Source organism: Panthera leo, chromosome B1 (assembly GCF_018350215.1).
Source record: "Panthera leo isolate Ple1 chromosome B1, P.leo_Ple1_pat1.1, whole genome shotgun sequence".
Taxonomy (NCBI): Eukaryota; Metazoa; Chordata; class Mammalia; order Carnivora; family Felidae; genus Panthera; species Panthera leo.
The window spans coordinates 38,030,527-38,049,558 of NC_056682.1; positions in this window are offsets into that span (position 1 = coordinate 38,030,527).

Sequence of the window (19,032 nt, forward strand, 5' to 3'; positions counted from 1 at the left end):
CCCACAGCAGGGCAGTGTTGTCCCCGAAGGCCTGAGTGGAGGGTACAAGGTAGAGTACAGGTCGGGACCAGTCTTTCGCTGCCAAGGCCACACAAGTCGATGGGCCCCTGGTCTGGGAGTCCTCCTGTATCCTGTCCGGCAGCTGCAGCCGGGCCTGGGAAACGACCTGCTGAGCTTCCAGCTTCCATGCTTAGTGAGCCTGCACCGCTTCTGGACCTCAGGCATGTGGTGTTGTCAGACTTTGGGATTGGGTCCCCATGGGAGGGAGCCTAAGCTAGGGTTAGGGTTCATTCCAGGGACATCGCCAGGGCCGAAGCGACACCGGTCTTGTGATGTCCCTCGAGGGCTGAACTGAGCGCCTATGCGACGGGGAGGCTCAAGGGGAGGGTTAGGTTTCGAGGCCGTTTAGGTTTCAGTGGAGCCTTCCAGTTTGGGGGAGGGTTATGGTTAGGGTCAGGTCCTAGGAGGCTCCAGGCGCTGAAAACACACCAGGGCAGTGGTGTCCCCAAAGGTTTGAGTTGAGGGCACAAGGTTTTTTATCCGTTGGGGCCAGTCTTTGGCTGCCAAGGCCACACAAGTCCATGGGCCCCTGTTCGGGGAGGCCTCAGGAATCGTCTTGGGCAGCTGCATCAGGCCATTGAAACGACGTGGTGAGCTTCCAGGTTCCATTCCGAATGAGCCTGCACCGCTTCTGGACCCCAAGCCTGTGGTGTTGGCCGACTTTGGGTTTGGGTGCCCACGGGGAGAGAGCCTTAGGTAGGGTTAGGGTTCATTCCAGGGACATCACTATGGCTGAAGCAACTCTAGTCTCGTGATGTCCCTCGATGGCTGAAGTGAGGTGCCATGCGACGGAGCGGCTCAAGTGGAGGGTTAGGGCTCGAGGCCAGCTTAGGTTTCGGTGGAGGCTTCTGGTTTGGGGTAGTGTTAGGGTTAGGGCTAGGCCCCATGAGGCTCCAGGCGCTGAACCCCAGCAAGGCAGTGGTCTACCCGAAGGGCTGAGTTGAGGGCACAAGGGACGGTGCCGGTCAGCGTCAGTCTTTGGCTGCCAAGGTCACACAAGTCGATGGTCCCCTGGTCAGTGAGGCCTCAGTAATCGTCTTGGACAGCTGCGGCCAGACCTGGGAAACGATACGGTGAGCTTACACATTCCATGCCGAGTGCCTTTTCCACTTAGGCCCTGCCGTAGCTTTTCGAACCGTTCTCACTGAGTGAAACATGTTCATTAACGGAGAGATAGGTGGGTCCCACAGTGGGGCTGCTGAGAGCCGAGCCTAGGGTACTTTCCGCCCAGTCCCCACACCTGCGTTTCAAACACTTGTAACTCAGGGAAACGCGATGCCATTCGAAAGACAGTTTCTGCACCGTGTTGTTTCACAGCATTTCAATCCATTGTCCTTTCCGCATTCGTCCCACTGGGTTTGCACACCGTTGGGACGTGGTGAAACAGCACGTTGTTGGAAGGCTGCCTTCTCTTCCCCGGGAGCTATATGACAGAGCAGAGGTGTGTGGCGTTTTCCTGCTAGGCCCCGCGTGGGGTTTCGAGCGTTTCCAAGTTCGTTGCAGCAGGTGTGATTTGAAAGATGCATTCCCCAAGGGCAGTTGGAGACAGTGGAGTATAGGACACTGTCCACGTAGGCCCGCATAGGTTTTCAAACCCTTCCGAGTGAGAAAAGATGTTCGTTCCAAGACGGTCTTCCCGCACAGCGCTGTTCAGAGAGTGGAGGATAAGGTTCTTCCCTCGTGGGCTCCGCATAGCTTTGCAAACAGTTCTTAGTGAAACCATGCAGGGCCTGAACGACGGCTTCAGCAAAGTGCCGGTTCACAGGCTTGAGTACATGGCACGTTCCTCATCGGCCCCGCAGGGGTTCACGACACTTCTGATGTAGTGAAACATGGTGTTGCTTGAATGATGGTGTCTCCCCAGGATTCTTTCATGCTGGCGGGCACATGTCACCTCTCCCCGTCGTTCCTCGCATAGGTGTTCCTACGCTTCTGGGGTAGTGAGATCAGATGTCAGTTGAAAGGTGGTTTCCCCAAAGTGCAGACGGGCAGAGTGGAGTGTAGGGAACTTTACGCCTTGTCTCCGGAGACTTTTGGGAACACTGCTCATTGTGGGAAACGAGCTGTTAGTTCAAAGATGCTTTCTCCAGACTGTTGTCTCACACAGGTGAGGATGTGGCACTTGCCTCGGAGGCCCCGCAGAGCTGTCCAGACAGTTCTCCCTTCGCAAAACAAGCTATCAGTTGCAAGACTCTTTGCCCAGCGTGTAGTTCCACAGAATCGAGTTACATGGCACTTCCCGCCTAAGCCCCTATAGGGTTTCAAGCCTTTCTCACTTCCTGAAACGAGATGCGAGTTGAAAGCTGGTTGCAGCCTAGCGTTGCTTCACAAAAACGAGCATGTGGTAGTGTCTGCCCAGGCCCCGTGAAGGGTTTCACACAGATGTGTCCTTGGGAAACAAGACGGGCCTTGAATGATGATGACAGGCCCAAAGTGTAGTTTGAGAGCAAGGAACCTATGGCCCTTTCTCGAGGGTTCTGGCAGAGGTGTTCCAACACTGCTCACTGAGTGACACAAGGTGTTAGTGGAAAGGTGGTTTCCCCAAAACACAGGTAGACAGAGTTGAGTGTACAGAGCAGGACGCGGAGTCGCCATAGAGTTTTGGAAACACTGCGGGATGAGTGACACGAGATCTTAATCTGAAGTTGGTTTCTGCAGCGTTTTCTCAGGCACAGTTGTGGGCACGGCACTTACCTGGCAGGCCCCTCATAGGCTACCAGACACTTGTCACTTTGTGAAACATGCTCCGAGTTGAAACACTGCCTGGCCACCGTGGTGTTTCACATCATGGAGTGTGCGGCACTCTCTCCCCACCACCCACCCACCCGTAAGTTTTCTGACCTTTCTAACGTGAGGAAACGAGACCCTGGGCGAGGGACGGTTTCGCCATTGTGTTGGCTCACCAAACTGAGGGCCCAGCACTCTCTGCTTAGGCACCATGTCGGTTTTCCAACAGTTGTGTCTTTGTGAATCAAATTTTCCTTGAGTGATGCTGTCTCCGATGTGCCTCCTGCTCTTGGGACCTAGTCCCAACAGAAGTGTTCCAGCACGTGTGACTGAGTGTAACAACGTGTTAGTTGAAGGATGGTTTCCCCACAGTGTTTATTCTCAGATCGACTACGTGGCACTTCGCTTGTGGGGCCCGCGTAGCTTTTGACACAGTGCTCACGTAGTGAAACCCGGTCTTCCTGGAAAGAGTGTTTCAGCACGGTGCTGGCTCACAGGATTTAGTACATGGCACTTTTCCACCTAGGCCCCGCGTAGTTTTTCGAACCCTTCTTGCTGAATGAAATGACATGTTCATTAACAGAGAGATAGATGGGTTCCCACAGTGGGGCTTCTGAGAGCCGAGCATAGGTCACTTTCCTCATAGGACCGCATAGGGTTTTCAAACAATTTTAACTTTGTGAAACGCAAAATCATTTGATAGATGGTTTCCGCACCATATTTCACAGCATTTCAATCCGTGGCCCTTTCCGGATTGGCCCCACTGGGTTTGCACACAGTTGGGACGTGGTGAAACAGCACGTTGTTGGAAGGATTTCTTCCCAGGAGTTGTTTCACGGAGATGTGTGTGGTGTTTTCCTGCTGGTCCCTGCGTGGATTTTCAAACTCTTCCAAGTTCTTTGAACCAGATATTAGTTGAAAGATGTTTTCTCCAAAGTGTTTTTTGACTCATTGTTAATAGAACAGTGTCCACCTAGTCCCTCATATGTTTTCAAACACTTCCGAATGAGTCAAGATGTTAATTAAAAAATGGTGTCCCCAAAGTGCTCTTCACAGAATTGAGGGTATGGCACTTACCTTGTGGGCTCCAGATAGGTTTGCAAACACTTTTCACTTAGTGAAACCCACATATCCTGAAAGATTGCTTCACCGATGTGCCTTTTCACAGTTTTGAGTACATGACTCTTTCCACGTCAGTTCCACATGGGTTTTCAAACACTTCTAACATAGTGAAACATGGTGTTGGTTGAACGATGGTGTCTCCACGGATTTCTTTCAACTAGGCTGGCATATGGCACCATTCCCATCGTTCCCCACATAGGTATTCCAACACTTCTGGCATGTGAGACAAGATTTTAGTTGAAAGATGGTTTCCCCAAAGTGCAGGTTGACAGCCTTCAGCATACGGAACGTGATGCATCGTGGCTGTAAACTTTTGGAAACACTTTAGAATGAGTGAAATGAGATGTTAGTTGAAAGATGGTTTCCCCTAAGTGCAGGTGGACCGTATTGTGTAATGGAATGTTAGCATAGTCGCTTTATAGGTTTGGAAACACTTCTGAATGAGTGAAAGTAGATGGTAGTTAAACGGTGGTTTATCCAGAGTCTTCTGTTGCACAGTTTAGGATAAGGCGCTTACCTTGGAGACCCCTCATAGTATTCCTGACACTTTTCAGTTGGTGAAACAAGCCAGTAGTTGAATGCAGTAGATGCGGTCTTTCATCTAATAGCTTGTTTCCCTTAGTGAAACTGTTTGGAAACCTATGGGAGGTCTACAAATTAAGTGCCATTACACTCCACTCTTTGAAGAACATTGTGGGGCACCGTGTTTTAACATAATCTTGTTTCAGTCTGTTACAAGTGTTTGAAAATCTATGCAAGTCCTATGCAGATAGTGCCATATACTCAACTCTGTCAAACTCCACTTTGGGGAATAAGTCTTTCAACTATCTTTTATCATTAAGTTTTAATTGTTTCAAAACCTATGCAGTAAAGGATGTGGAAAGTGACATTTGCCTGACATTGTTAAAGTGTGCTGTTCAACAACCACTGTTTCAACTACCGTCTTCTTTCACTAAGTTAGAATAGCGGCAAATCTTTGCAGGGCATAAGCGGAAAGTGTCATATATCAAATCTGTGAAACAACACATGTGAAACCATCTTTCAACTATCCTCTGATTTCTACATTAGAAGTGTTTGAAAACATATGCATGTCCTTCGAGGAATGTTCCATGTTTTCAAATCTGAGAAAAAAACACTATGGTGAAACAGTCTTTCAACTAGTATCTTGTTGCACTAAGTGAAAACTGATGGGAAGCCTATGTGGGGCCCACAAGGTATTCAACTCTGAAAAACCACTGTGAGGAAACCATCTTTTAACTAACATCTTTATTCACTCAGAATTGTTTGAAAACCTATGTGAGGACTACGTGCAAAGTGCCATACACTCAAATGTGTCAAACTGCACTTTAGGAAAACTATCTTTCAGCTAATATCCCATTTCACTAATTTAGAAGTGTTTGAAAACCTCTGGGGGCTTAGGCAGAAATTTCCTTATACTCAACTCTGTTAGGCAGCTTTTGGGGAAACAATCAACTAAAATCTTATTTCACCATGTTAGAAGTGTTTGAAAAACTTTTGCTGGGAACTATGAGGAATGTGACATTTACTCAACTCTGTGAAAACATACTGTGGGAAACCACCTTTCAGCTAACATCTAGTTTCACTAAGTTGGAAGTGTTTGGAAACCTTTGCAAGTCCTACTTGGCAAGTGTCATATATTCAAATCTGAGAAACAGCACTGTGGTGAAGCAATCTTTCAGGATATGTATGGTCTCACTAAGTGATAACTGTTTGAAAACATATGCGGGCCTCACAATTTGCCATATACTAAACTATGAAAGAACACTGTGGCAGAACCATCTTTTAATGAAAACCTTGTTTCCCTCAGTTAGAAGTGTTTGAAAACCTATATAGGGAGTATGTGCAAAGTGCCATACACTCAGATCTGTCAAACTGCACTTTGGGGAAACTATTATTCAACTAACATCTCTATCACCACATTAGAAGTGTTTGAAAACCTATGTGGGGAATGGTGCGGAAAGTGACATGTATCCCACCCTATGAAAGAACATGGCGGAGAAACCATCTTTCATGTAACATCTTGTTTGACTAATTTAGAAGAATTTGAAACGTGTGTGTATGTAAAGAGTACGTGCTATATATTTCTCCATGTGAAACAACCTTGTGGGGAACGATCTTTCAAAACTAACATGTCTTTTCTTGAATTTTGAAGAGGTTGAGCATTTATGTGAAGCTTATATTGAAAATGCTATAACCTCACCTTTTTCAAATTGCACTTTGGGTAAAACATCTTTCAAGTAACATCTTGTGTCACTAACGTGGAATTGGATGAAATCATAAATTGGGACTGATGTGGAAAGTGACATTTACTCGATGCTGTTAAAGAATACTGTGGGGAAACCTTGTTGAACAAGAACTAGAAACAAACATCTTGTTTCACAAAGGTAGAACTGTTTGAAAACCAATGTGGAGTCTATGAAGTAAGTGCCATATTCTCAGTTCTGTGTAACACCACTCTGGGGAAACCATCTCTCCATTAACATCTCATTTCACTAAGTTGGAAGGGTTTGAAAACCTATGCGGGGCCTAAGTTCAAAGTGCCAAAGTGCCACAGTGGAACAGCACTGTGTTGAAACAATCTTTCGAGAATATTGGGTTTATCTACATGAGAACTGCTTGAAAACCTATGCGGGCCCCAAAAATTAAGTGCCATATACTCAAATCTGTGGAAGAACACTGTAGGGAAACCATATTTTAACTAACTTCTTGTTTCACCCAGCTAGAGGTGTTTGAACACCTCTGCTGGGACTATGCAGAAAGTGCCATATAATCAACTCTGTCAAACTGCACCTCAGGGACATCATCATTCAAGGAACATCTTGTTTCATAACGATAGAATTGTTTGAAAACCTTCGTGGGGCCTATGCAGACAGTTTCATTTACTCAGTTTTGTGAAACAACACAATGGCGAAACCATCTTTCAACTAGCATCTTGTTTCACTAAGTTAGAAATGGTTGAAACTCTATGGGAGTTTATGCAGAAAGTGCCATACACTCAACTATGTGAAACTACACTGTGGGAAACAGTCTTTCAACTAATAGCTTGTTTCACTAAGTGAAAATTGTCTGGAAACCTATGCGGGGCCGACAACGTAAGTGCTATATCTTCAACTCTGTGAGAGAACACTGGATAAACAAACCATCTTTTAACATCTAGCTTCACTAATTTAGAATTGTTTCCAAAACTATACGAACACTGTGCGTAAATTTCTATATACTCAACTCTGTTATTCTGCACTTTGAGGAAACCATCTTTCAACTAACATCTTATTTCACTAAGTTAGAAGTGTTGGAACACCTTTGCAGGGAATGATGTGGAAGGTGAAATATACCAGCCACTGTGAAAGAATCCTGTGGAGAAACCATCTTTCAACTCACATGTTTCACTAAGGCAGAAATGTTTGAAAACTGATGCGGGGCCTATTGGACAGTGCCATATAGCCATCTGTGTCAAACTGCACTTTGGGGAAACTTTCAACTCACATTGTATCACTACGTTACAAGTGCGGGGAACAGTGTGGAAAGTGACGTGTATTGGATACTCTGAAAGAATCCTGTGGAGAAACCATATTTCAACTAACCTCTCGTATGACTAAATTCAAAGAGTTTGACAAGGTATGAGACGTTTCTGCTCCATGCTATGTGCTCCACAATGGAAAACAACACTGCGGGGAAAGCGTCCTTCAACTATCATCTCCTTTCTCTAACTTAGAAGAGGTTGAACAAATAGGCGAGGCCTATAAGGAAAGAGCCATGTACTCATTTCAGTCCAAGGGCACTTGGGATAAACCATCTTTCAAGTAGCATCTTGTATCTCACGAAGATGGAATTGACTGAAATCCTCTGCTGGGAATGATGTGTAGAGTGACATTTCCTGGACTGTGAAACACTAGCGTGGAGAAACCATCTTTCCACTAACATCTCGGGTGTCATGAAGTTAGCAGTGTTTGAGAAACTAGGCAGGAACTATGTGTAAAACTCCATATACTCAATTCTTTCAAAGTGCACTGTGGGGAAACCATCTTTCAACTCACATCTTGTGTCCCTACATTAGAAGTCTCTGAAAACCAATGCAGGCAACGATGTGGAATGGGACCCTATACCAGCCACTCAGAAAGAATCCCGTGGAGAAACCATCGTTCAACGAACACCATGTTTCACTACATTTGAAGTGTTTGAAAACTTATGTGGGGCCAATGAAGAAAGTGCCATGTACTCAACTCTGTGAAACGGCACTGTGGTGAAGCAATCTTTCAGGATATGTATGGTTTCACTAAGTGAGAACTGTTTGCAAACCTATGCAGAGTCCACAAGGTAAGTGCCATATCCTCAACTCTGTGAAGAGCACTGTGGGGAAACCATCTTTTAACTAACATCTTGTCTCACTCAGAAGTGTTTGAAAACCTATGCGGGCCTATGTGGACTGTCATATACTCAATGCTGTCAAACCGCACTTTGGGGAAACCATCTTTCAACTAATATCTTTTTCAACGAGCATGGAAGTGTTTGAAAATCCATGTGGGCCCTAGATGGAAAGCGCCACACACTCAACTCTGTGAAACAACTCCTAGGGAAATCATCTTTCAATTAACATGTTACACAACGTTTACAACTCTTTGAAAAACCTATGTGGAGCTTATGTGGAAAGTGCCATATGCTCAATTCTGTGACACAACACTGTGGGGAGACAGTGTTTTGAGTAATGTCTTGTGTCACTGAGAACTGCTTGAAAACCTATGCAGGGCCCACAAAGTCAGTGCCCTATACTCAAGTCTGTTAAGACGTTTTGGGAAACCATCCTTCAAGTAACATCTTGTTTCCCCACCTTAGAAGTGTTTGAAAAAACTGCTGGGAACATTGAGGAGAGTGAAATATACTCAACTCTGTAAAAACATACTTTGGAGACACCATCTATCAGCTAACATCTGGTAACACTAAGACGTGTTTGAAAACCTATTCAGTGTCTATGCGGAGAGTGCCATATACTCCATTCTGTGAAACAATACTGTGATGAAACAGTCTTTCAACTGTCTTGTCTCACTGAGAACTGTTTGAAAACCTATGTGGGGCCCAAATGGTAAGTGTTTGTTGACATAAAGTTACCTCTGTGAAGGAGCACTGTGGGGAAACCATCTTTTAACTAACATCTTGTTTCACTCAAAAGTGTTTGAAAACTTATGCGGGAACTATGCAGAAAGTGCCATATACTCAACTCTGTCAAACAGCACTTTGGGGAAAAGATCTATCAACTATTATGCTCCCCAGAATGTACAAATGACATAGACACCACACATATATCACACATACCACAATAAATAAACACACAACAAACACAAAACATTTATGACAAATACACCACACACGTCACACATACATTACACTCAAGTCACTCATAACAACACATACACGCACAACCTGCACATACCTCACACCTTGCACACTGCATTAGCTGCATTACTACATACACACCTACTTCACACATTCACCATGTGCACGTACACACATTACATACACCACATATTCACCACACTCTCACCATGAATATGCCACAAACATATCCAACACAGAATACACCTGCCCCAGTGTTACCACACTCAACACATATACTCCACACAATTTCCAAACCACCTCTCATTTACCACACACACACCACCTGCAACAAACCTACAACACATATACAGAAGACAGATGCCACATCCTCTGCACATAAACTATACATAAACCAGACACACTTCACAGAGACACAAATGTGATACATATACCACACAGCTATGCCACTCCCCCACTGAACACACAGCAACAGATTGTACAAACACATACTTCGCATAACACATGAATACCACCCAAACACCTCACGAATTCAGGACATACACACCACATACACATCACACAGATATCTTCCACATACTGTTTACTATGCACAATGCCCATAGAACACACACACACACACGCACACACACTTACAGACCCTATACACATATACCACAAAAACACACTCCATTTATACAACACATACACGCCAAACGTATACCACACACAGCATATACTACAGACACCACATATACAATAAACACACCATGATAATCTATACTTTACAGACACCACACACACCGCACTTATATTACACAAACTCCACCCATATGCCCACCACAAAACCACAACATGCATTGCATACAAAACACACACGCCATAAAAAGAACACACAGAAACATACATTATATGTGAAGCATATGCAAAAACGCATATGGTGCAATCATAACACACATATCCCACAGCACACAGAAGATACACACACACCCTATAAACCACTGACACACCATCCACACACCATGCTTACCACACAAATGCCATACACAGACACAAACCACATATACAACCTTCATATCATCCATAGAGAACAGGATCATGCACTCAACCGCAACCACTCCAAACGTATACCACACACAGCACACATGTACCCTTCAACACACCCACCAGATGCTACCCACTCCTTGTGCTCTAACTACCCTAAATGACACTGCGCAAGTGTCTTTCATGTAGCCTTTCACATACACCTCATAAGCAGTTTATTGAAACATTATTAGTGTGTGTTGGGAGAGCTAGCATGGCAGCCGTGTAGTACCCTCCCTTGAACATAGCTAGATCACTAGTTCATCATTCTCAATACCCGAGAAAGCAACCTAAAGACTGATAAAACCAAGTCCATGGCTGCAGAGAGAGAAGAAGCCACATCAAAGAAGGTAGAACGTGCATAGAGGGGGTTTGGGGGAAAAATATACCAAGCAAGGGTGCTGCAGAGGAGAGGAAGTCTTCACTGAAGACAGAGTGAGAGGGTGAGGAGCACACAGGGGAATACACAATGTCAACCTTTCCCCAAAGACACATGAAAAGAGGCTCAACATCACTCATCATCAGGGAAATACAAATCAATACTAAAATGAGATATCACCACACATCTGTCAGAAGGGCTAAATTTTACGACACAAGGAATAACTGGTGTTGGCAAGGATGGGGAGAAAGAAAAACCCTCTGACGCTGTAGGTGGGAATGCAAACTGGTGCAGCCACTCTGGAAAACAGTACAGAGTTTTGTCAAGTGTTAAGAATAGGACTTCCCTGGGGCACCTGGGTGGCACAATCGGTTAGGCGACCAACTCCTGATATCCACTCAAGTCAGGATTTCACAGTCATGGGACTGAGCCCTCTTTGGACTCTGCACTGGCAACATGGAGTTCACTTGGGGTTCTCTGTCTCTATCTTCCCCTCCCCCTCTCTCACTCTCACTCTCTCCCTCTCAAATTAATTAATTTATTTAATAAAAAATACTTACCCTTTAAAACAGAGTTGCTCTATGATCCAGCAATTGCACTACGAGGTATTTAGCCAAAGAATACAAAAATACAAATTCAAAGGGACACAGGCACCCCAGTGTTTTAGCAGCACAATGAAAAATAGCCAATTATGGAAATGGCTCAAATGTCCATTGTCTGAGGAAAGGCTGGAGATGTGGTATATATATGTAGTGGAATATTACACAGCCATGAAAGACAATGAATTTTTCCTTTGTAATGATTTGGATGGAGCTCGACAATATTTTGCTCAGTGAAAAAATCAGTCAGAGAAAGGCTTACACTGCATGATTTCACTCCTATTTAGAATGGAAGAAACAAAACGAATAATCATCGTGGAAAAAAGAGAGTGGCAAAACAAGAAACCTACTCTTCATGCCTTGTGGGTAGGCTAAGCCAGATGTAGGAGGTGGATCCCACCTCCTGTGTGGACAGGGGAAGGGAATATCCAGGTCTCCTTCCTTGGTTTCCCCCATTCACATTTGAATACACAGCGTTGATTCCCTTTGTTGTCATTACTCTTCCATTGCTGCTTTCCTAACTTTGTCTCAGTTCACAGAGGGAGACCATGTGTCTGTCCTGTACACCACACAAGTTCCCCAGTGTGGAGGTGAGTTCCAAACCTTTCCCGAGCCAAAGAAGGGGTCGCAGAGTCTGACATCCCAGAGGAAAGCTAGCACCCTGTCCTGGAGCTCTTGGTTCTGGGCAGGCTACAGTATCATGGGAATGGGTAGCCACATGTTCACCAATCTTAATGGATGGAGCTACCCTCATTCGGAAGAACAGATATTCTGCCAATATTCAGCACACTCCAACACCTGATCGGTGCCCAAAATGCCTTTTGAATAAATGGTGCACCAAGTCCTCGTTCCCACCTCTTAATCATCACATGGAGCATAGCTGAGAGCCATTGCCTCCCCTCTTGATGGATACAATGAGCAGAAGCACACCAGAAGCCATCGTTTCCCCTTATTTCTTGAGGGAGAATATGGGCCTTTTGTTCACAGGGCTCCAATGGGCATCCTTTTGAGTACTTCTGTAGCAAAAGCCCCCCAAAGGTCCTTGTGATTCCTGAGCAAGCTAGCTTGTGAATACATTGTGCTCGCCAGGTTCTTCTAAACAAGATCCATTCTCATCCTTCATGAAGAACTCTGTCCCTCGGTGTATCCAGTTTCATGACATTGCTTTATTATCCATCAAGGTTCATCTGAGGGTTCATACAAAATCACTTTTTCAGAGTACTATCTTTGAGTTGCAGATGTCCAACGGGGAGCAGCCCTTGGGACTGTGGGATAGGTGGACCCAATTGGGCTCTGGCATTTCATTACAGGATGACATGGACATCCAGCACCCTAGGACATTTGAGAGTCCAGATGAGAAATTAGGAGTCCAGTTGTGGAGGTCTGGCCAGGTGTATTAGCGGTGAGCTGCCCTCCTTGCTGGGCCTAGGGGAAATGAAAATAAGCATCACTATTCCACATTGCTCAAATCCCAAGGGTGGAAATATTGAATGCCCTTAGGTCCTGACTCTAGCCATACCCGTTTCTGATTGTTTCTTCATTCACCCTTAGGAGCCACAGATCTGACAGTCATCTGTGACCCAGGTATGGACTTCTGGTTCCCACTGGGTCTCGTGCTCATTAACAGCCATGAGCATCGGATATCCCACAGAGAGTAGCCCTCCTATTCCTGACCTTGGTATTTGGATGTTTGTGACAAGGGGTGGGAAAGTGGAGCCAAATCGCCTCCTTGTTCTGCCTGATTGAGGTGTTTTCCTTCTGAAAAGCAGACAGTTCACACAGGAGCAATAGGATCCAGAAGCTCGTCAGCACAGAAAGAACACTTTACAAGAAGAAGGCACCAATGCCCGTCTCCACACTTGGGGCCACAGCTGGGGGAAGCTCCAGGCTACGGCACTGTCACTGCTGACTCCAATCCATGATGGCAAAGGCAAGAAAAGCAGACCAAGTCCCAGGGAACTCTAGGTCCTTCTGAAGGAGGAAGGCAGGCTGTAGCTGACAGGGCTCCCAGATGGAGACACTAGAGTGCGCCTTTGCCTAAGCTGCCTGGTGTTTCTTCTTTTCTGAGCCAGATTCCCAGGAGCTGGTGCTGGGCACTCCCTTCCCCATAGAAATCCCAGTCAAGGTCTGGGGACCTCCAGGCCTCCTTATCCATCTTGACACATCTTTGTTCTCTTGTAGAAACAAGGTTCTTCCCACAATCTGTTCAGAGTCAGTGTCTCAAGGCTCCTGTCCTCTGCCATCCACCTGTGAGTCTGGTCCAGTCCTTGTGACTGGGGGAGAGATTTGGCCACAAGGCTCCTTCATTAATTCACTGGGTTTCAAAAGTATGTGTCCATTCAGAGGCCCAGGGCATTTGGAATGGACCAGCAGAAGGTGTTTGGTGCAGATGTTTGGCCAGAGAATTGGGCAGGGAGATGGCCTCCTTCTGGGCCAAGGGGAAATAAAGAAAGACATCTTCTTTACCCGTGGATCCCCATTCCCACCGGAATGGTTGAGCTTTGGCCCAAATGGTGCCCACTTCCTTTCCCTTGCTGTATTTCTGACCATTTATTTTTTTCTCCCTTAGGTTCCATGGGGCCATCAATCACTCAGATGGTACCCCTTGGTACCCGCAAACTCTCCCTCTGCTCCTGTGCTCATTGAGAGATACCAGGCTCTTCTGTACCAAAGGAAAGAAGACCTTGAGTCCCTGGGTGCTTGGTGCTTGGCCTGCTGTGCTATGGGAGGTGAAGAGGGATAGCTTGCATCTCTGACCTGGATGATTGAGTTGCCTACATTCTGAAAGGTAGACAGAACATGGACAGTATGAACCAGCCTGGGGTCAACGTTGGAAGAACCCATGCCAGGAATCCTTCTTGTAGATTCCTGAGCAGGAGCCCTCAGAACACAATAGTTACAGCTTAAGCAATGTTACCTTCCTCAACTGATGGGAAAAGTGGTGGGGATAGACCAAGCCAGAAATCCCTGACTCCTGAGGAAAGAATGCCGGTACTTGCTGACAGGACTCCATGGTGTATTCCCTCAGAGACTTCCTTTGGCCAAAGCCCACAGGCCTTTATTCTGTATACAACCTGGTTGATAGGAGACTGTGCTGGGTACTTCATTCTCAACTTTCTCCAAGTCTCATGTGTGAGGAAGAACTCTGGCAGTGTGTGGCTCCATTACCAACACTTACCCCTTTTGATATAAGACGGTTTGCATGGAAACTATTCTGAGATAGTGTCTCAAAGTCATACATCTTCTTTCAGCTTGGAAGTTTGGTGGTGTTTTTATGATGCTGCTAGAGATATTGCATTGGGCCCTTCCCAAATTGGTTTCAGAATGATGTGGCCCATTCCAAACCGAAGGTGTGTGCAGGTGCCCTGGGAGAATGTCTTGTGGGTAGGCTAAGCCAGATGTAGGAGGTGGATTCCACCTCCTATGTGGATAAGGGAAAGGGAAGGCCTGTGTCTCCTTCTTTAGTATCCCCCATGTCCATCTGAAAGCACAGCTTTGACTAACTTTGTTGACATTCCTCGACCATAGCTCTTCTCCTAACTTGGTCTCAGTTCACACACGGAGACCCTCTGTCTTTCTCCAACAACAAACAAGGTCCTTGGTGTGGGGGTGAATTTCCACAGCTCTCCTGAGACAAAGAAAGGCTCATATAGTCTGATATCCCAGAGGACAGCTAGCCCCCCAATCCATGATTCCTTGGTGCAGGGCAGGCCACAGGATCATGGGAATGGGTAGCCCAATGGGCCCAGCCCTAATGGATGGAGCTAACCTCATTCAGAAGAGCATTCTTTCCATGTGCAGCATGATCCATGAGTTGATTAGCGCACAAAAGCCTTTTGATATATAGTGCACCAAGGCCTCATTCCCACCACTTGAATGTCACATCAAAGCACCTTCTTCATACCTCAGAACCTCTGCTGCCCCTCTAAATGGTTACGATGTGCAGAAGCACATCAGAAAAATAAGTTCCCCTCTGTTTCTTAAGGGAGATTGTGAGCCACTTGCTCACAGGGCTCCAAAGTCCATTCTTTGGAGCACTCCTGTAGTGAAATGCCCCAAAAGGTTCTTGTGATTCCTGAGCAAGCCAGTTGGTAAATACATTGTGCTAGTAAGGTTCTTATAAACATGAAGAACTCTGGACCTGGTGTATCCAGTTCCATGACGTAGATTTTTCATCCATCCAGGTTCGTCGTGGGGTCCATATAAACTCAGTCTTTCAGAGTACTATCTCTGGCTTGCAGATGCCCAGTGGGGACAAGCCCTTATGATTATGGGACAGGTGGAGCCAGAGAAGCCCAGGCCTTTTGGTTTCAGGACTACACAGACATCCAGAGCCCTAGGGCATCAGAAGCGGTCCAGCCGAGAGCTGTTTTGGGCAAGGCTGGGGCAGATGGTTTAGCGGGGAGCTGACTTCCTTAATCGGCCTGGGAGAAATGAGGATAAACATCTTTACTCCACACTGATCACATTCCCATTGATTGCAAATATTTAAGACCCTTTTGTCCTGGCTGAAGCCATTCCCCTGTTTCTGACTGCTTCATTCATCCTTAGGAGACACGGAGATGACACCAGCTAGCATGTACACAGGATGGGCATCGTTTTCCCCACTGGAAACTGTCATGAGCATTGAATATCCCAAAGGAGAATACCCTCCTATTCCTGACCTTGGAGCAGGTGTTTGTAGCAAAGGGTGGGGGGAGTGGAGCCAGATTGCCTCCTTCTTTTTCCTGATTGCGGTGTTTTCCTTCTGAAAAGCAGACAGGTCACACAGGAGCAATAGGATCCAGAAGCTGTCAGCTCAGAAAAGCTCTTTACAGGAAGAGGACACCAATGCCCCTCTGCACACTTTAGAGCCACAGCTGGGAGAAGCTCCCTACTAGAGCACTGTCACTGCTGACTCCATTTCATGATGGGAAAAGCAAGAAAAGCAGAACAAGTCCCTGGACTCTCTAGGTCCTTCTGAAGGAAGAAGGCAGGCCTGTAGCTGACAGGGATCCCAGATTGAGACAATAGAGGGCCCCCTTGCCTAAGCCCTCTGGTGTTTCTTCTTCTGAGGGCCAAATTACATGGTCCTAAGGAGCTGGTGCTGGGCACTCCCTTCTCCATAGAATTCTCTATCTAAGGTATGCAGAACTCCAGGCCTCCTAATCTACCTTGACACATCTTTGCTGTCTTGTAGAAACAAGGTTCTTCTCAAGATCAGTTCAGAGTCCAAGGTCTCAAGAGTCTTATCTTCTACTTTCCACCAATACTTGTGAGTGTGGGAGAGGTTTTGCCACAAGCCTCCATCTTCATTAATTCACTGGGTTTCAAAAGTTTGTGGTCATTCAGAGGCCCAGGGCATTTGAAGGGACTCAGCAAAGAATGTTTGGTGTGTAGGCTGGGCCAGAGATTTGGCAGGGAGCATGCTTCATTCTGGGCCAAGGGCAAATGAAGAAAAACATCTTCTGAAATGTCGAGATTTGGACTCTCTGGCACCCATTTCCTTCCCTTTGCTGTATTTCTGACTATTTTTTTTTCTCCTGTAGTGGCCACGGAGCCATCACTCACTTAGCTGGCACCCCTGATTGACTGCCAAGTCTCATTCTGCTCCTGTGCTCAGTGAGAGGTATCAGGCTCTGCTCTACCAAAGAAAAGAAGGTCTTTGGTCCCTAGGTGCTTGGTGCTTGGCCTGCTGTGCTATGTAGGGTGAAGGGAAGACAGATACAAGAGTGAGAGTTGGCAGCCAATCAGGGGTTTGGCCCACTGACCTGATGATTGCCCGACTGACATGATGATTGGCTTGCCTTCATTCTGAAAAGCAGATAGTTTGCACATGGGCAGTATGAACAAGGAGGGGGTCAGCCTTGGAAGAACCCTTGCCAGGAATTAGGGAACCAAGTCCTTGTTGCAGATTCCTGGGCACGAGCCCTCAGAATCCAATAGCTACTGTTCAAGCACTGCTACCTCCCTCAACTGATGGGAAATGTGGCAGGGATAGAACAATCCAGAAATCCTGGCTCTGTGAAAGAAATCACTGGCTCTGTAAAGAAAGAAGGCAGGCTTCTTGCTGACAGGGCTCTCAGGTGTAGTTGTTCAGGGGGCTCCCGTGGCTAAACTCACAGGTCTTTCCTCTTCCAGATACAACCATGTTGGTAGGAGACTGTGCTGGGTACTCCATTCTCAACATTCTCCAAATCTCATGCATGATGAACAACTCTGGCAGTGTGTGACTCCACTGGCACCCTTTGCTCTTTTGCTGAAAGAGGGTTTGCATGGAGACTATTCCAAAGGGAGTCATAGAGTAACATCCTCTTTTTTCAGTTTGCATGTTTCATTGTGCCCTTGTGATAGTAACAGAGATATTTCATTGGATCCTTCTCAGTTTGGTTTCAGAATGATGTGGCCTTCCCCAAACTTGTGGTGTGTGAAGGTGCCCAAGGAGAATGCTTGTGGGTAGGCTAACTCAGAGGTTATTGGTGGATCCTGCCTCCTTTGTGGCACAAAAGGAAGGGAAAGTAGAGGTTTTCTTCCTCATTTTCCCCAGTGCCCAATTTGAATGGATAGCATTGACTCACATTGCAGTTATTCCTCTCCCATTGCTGATTTTCTAATTTGGTCTCACTTCACACTCTGAGACCCTGTGACTCTCCCATACACAACTGAGTTACAAGGATTGTAAGTGAGTTACCAGTCAGTTCTTGAGCCAGTGGATGCTTTGGAGCATCTGCTGTCCCAGAGAACAACTGATTCTCATGTCTCGGAGCTCTTGTTGCTCAGTAGGCTTTTATAGTTATAGTAAATAATTCCCTTTCTTTGGAAACAAGAGTTTCCCTGGAATTATTTCAAAGCCCTGTCTCAGAGTCATGTACTTTCTTTTAAGGTGGGAGTCTGGGGCAATCCTGGTGAGTGCAGTAGGTTTGGCCACAGACATCCTACAGTTGGGTTTCAGAATTTATGGACATCACCAGGCCTAGAGCATCTGTAGGTGTCCGGTGGAGAATGCTTGTGTGTAGGCTAAGCCAGAGGTTTTCAGAATGGAGCTGGCCTCCTGTCTGGGTTGAGAGTTGATTAAGAAATATCTTTTCCGTTGATGAATGTCAGCCCTTTGGAGTTGCAGAACTTGGCACTATTTGTACTAATGTATATCCCAAGGCTGCTTTCCTAGCTAGGTCTCCGTTCATGCTCCAGGAGCTCTGGGTGTATGAATGGTGCCACTTTCCAAGTCAGTTCCTGGAGAAATTGAAGGTATTATGGGTCTATTTTCCCAGATGAAACCTGGCCCTTCTCTCCCTGAGCACATGGTGCTGCTTAGCTGGCTAGTGTGTGCATGAGCATGGGTATCCAGTTGGCCTCCCTCCCCACACTAATAGAGACCCCTTCATTTTGAAGAACAGCAGATTTTCATGTGGACAGGATGGTCCAGGATCTACTCAGCACAGAAAGTACCTTTAGATGGAATCTTGCAACAAGACCTGCTTCCAAACACTTCCATCATCGGGGAGCACAGCCCTCCTACAGCTCTATCACTGCCACCATTATGTACTGATGGCACGGGCGGGACACATACCCAGAGCCAGGTCTTTCCCTCTGAATCTGAAGGAAGAATCTGGGTAGGCTTCTTGGTGACAAGGCCTAGAGGTGAAACTTATGGATATCACCATCTGCCAAAGCCCACAGGTGTATCTCCTTCCTGAGCCAGTCAGCGAGCTGGGAAAGACTGTGCCAGTCACAACATTTCATTATCCCTGATAC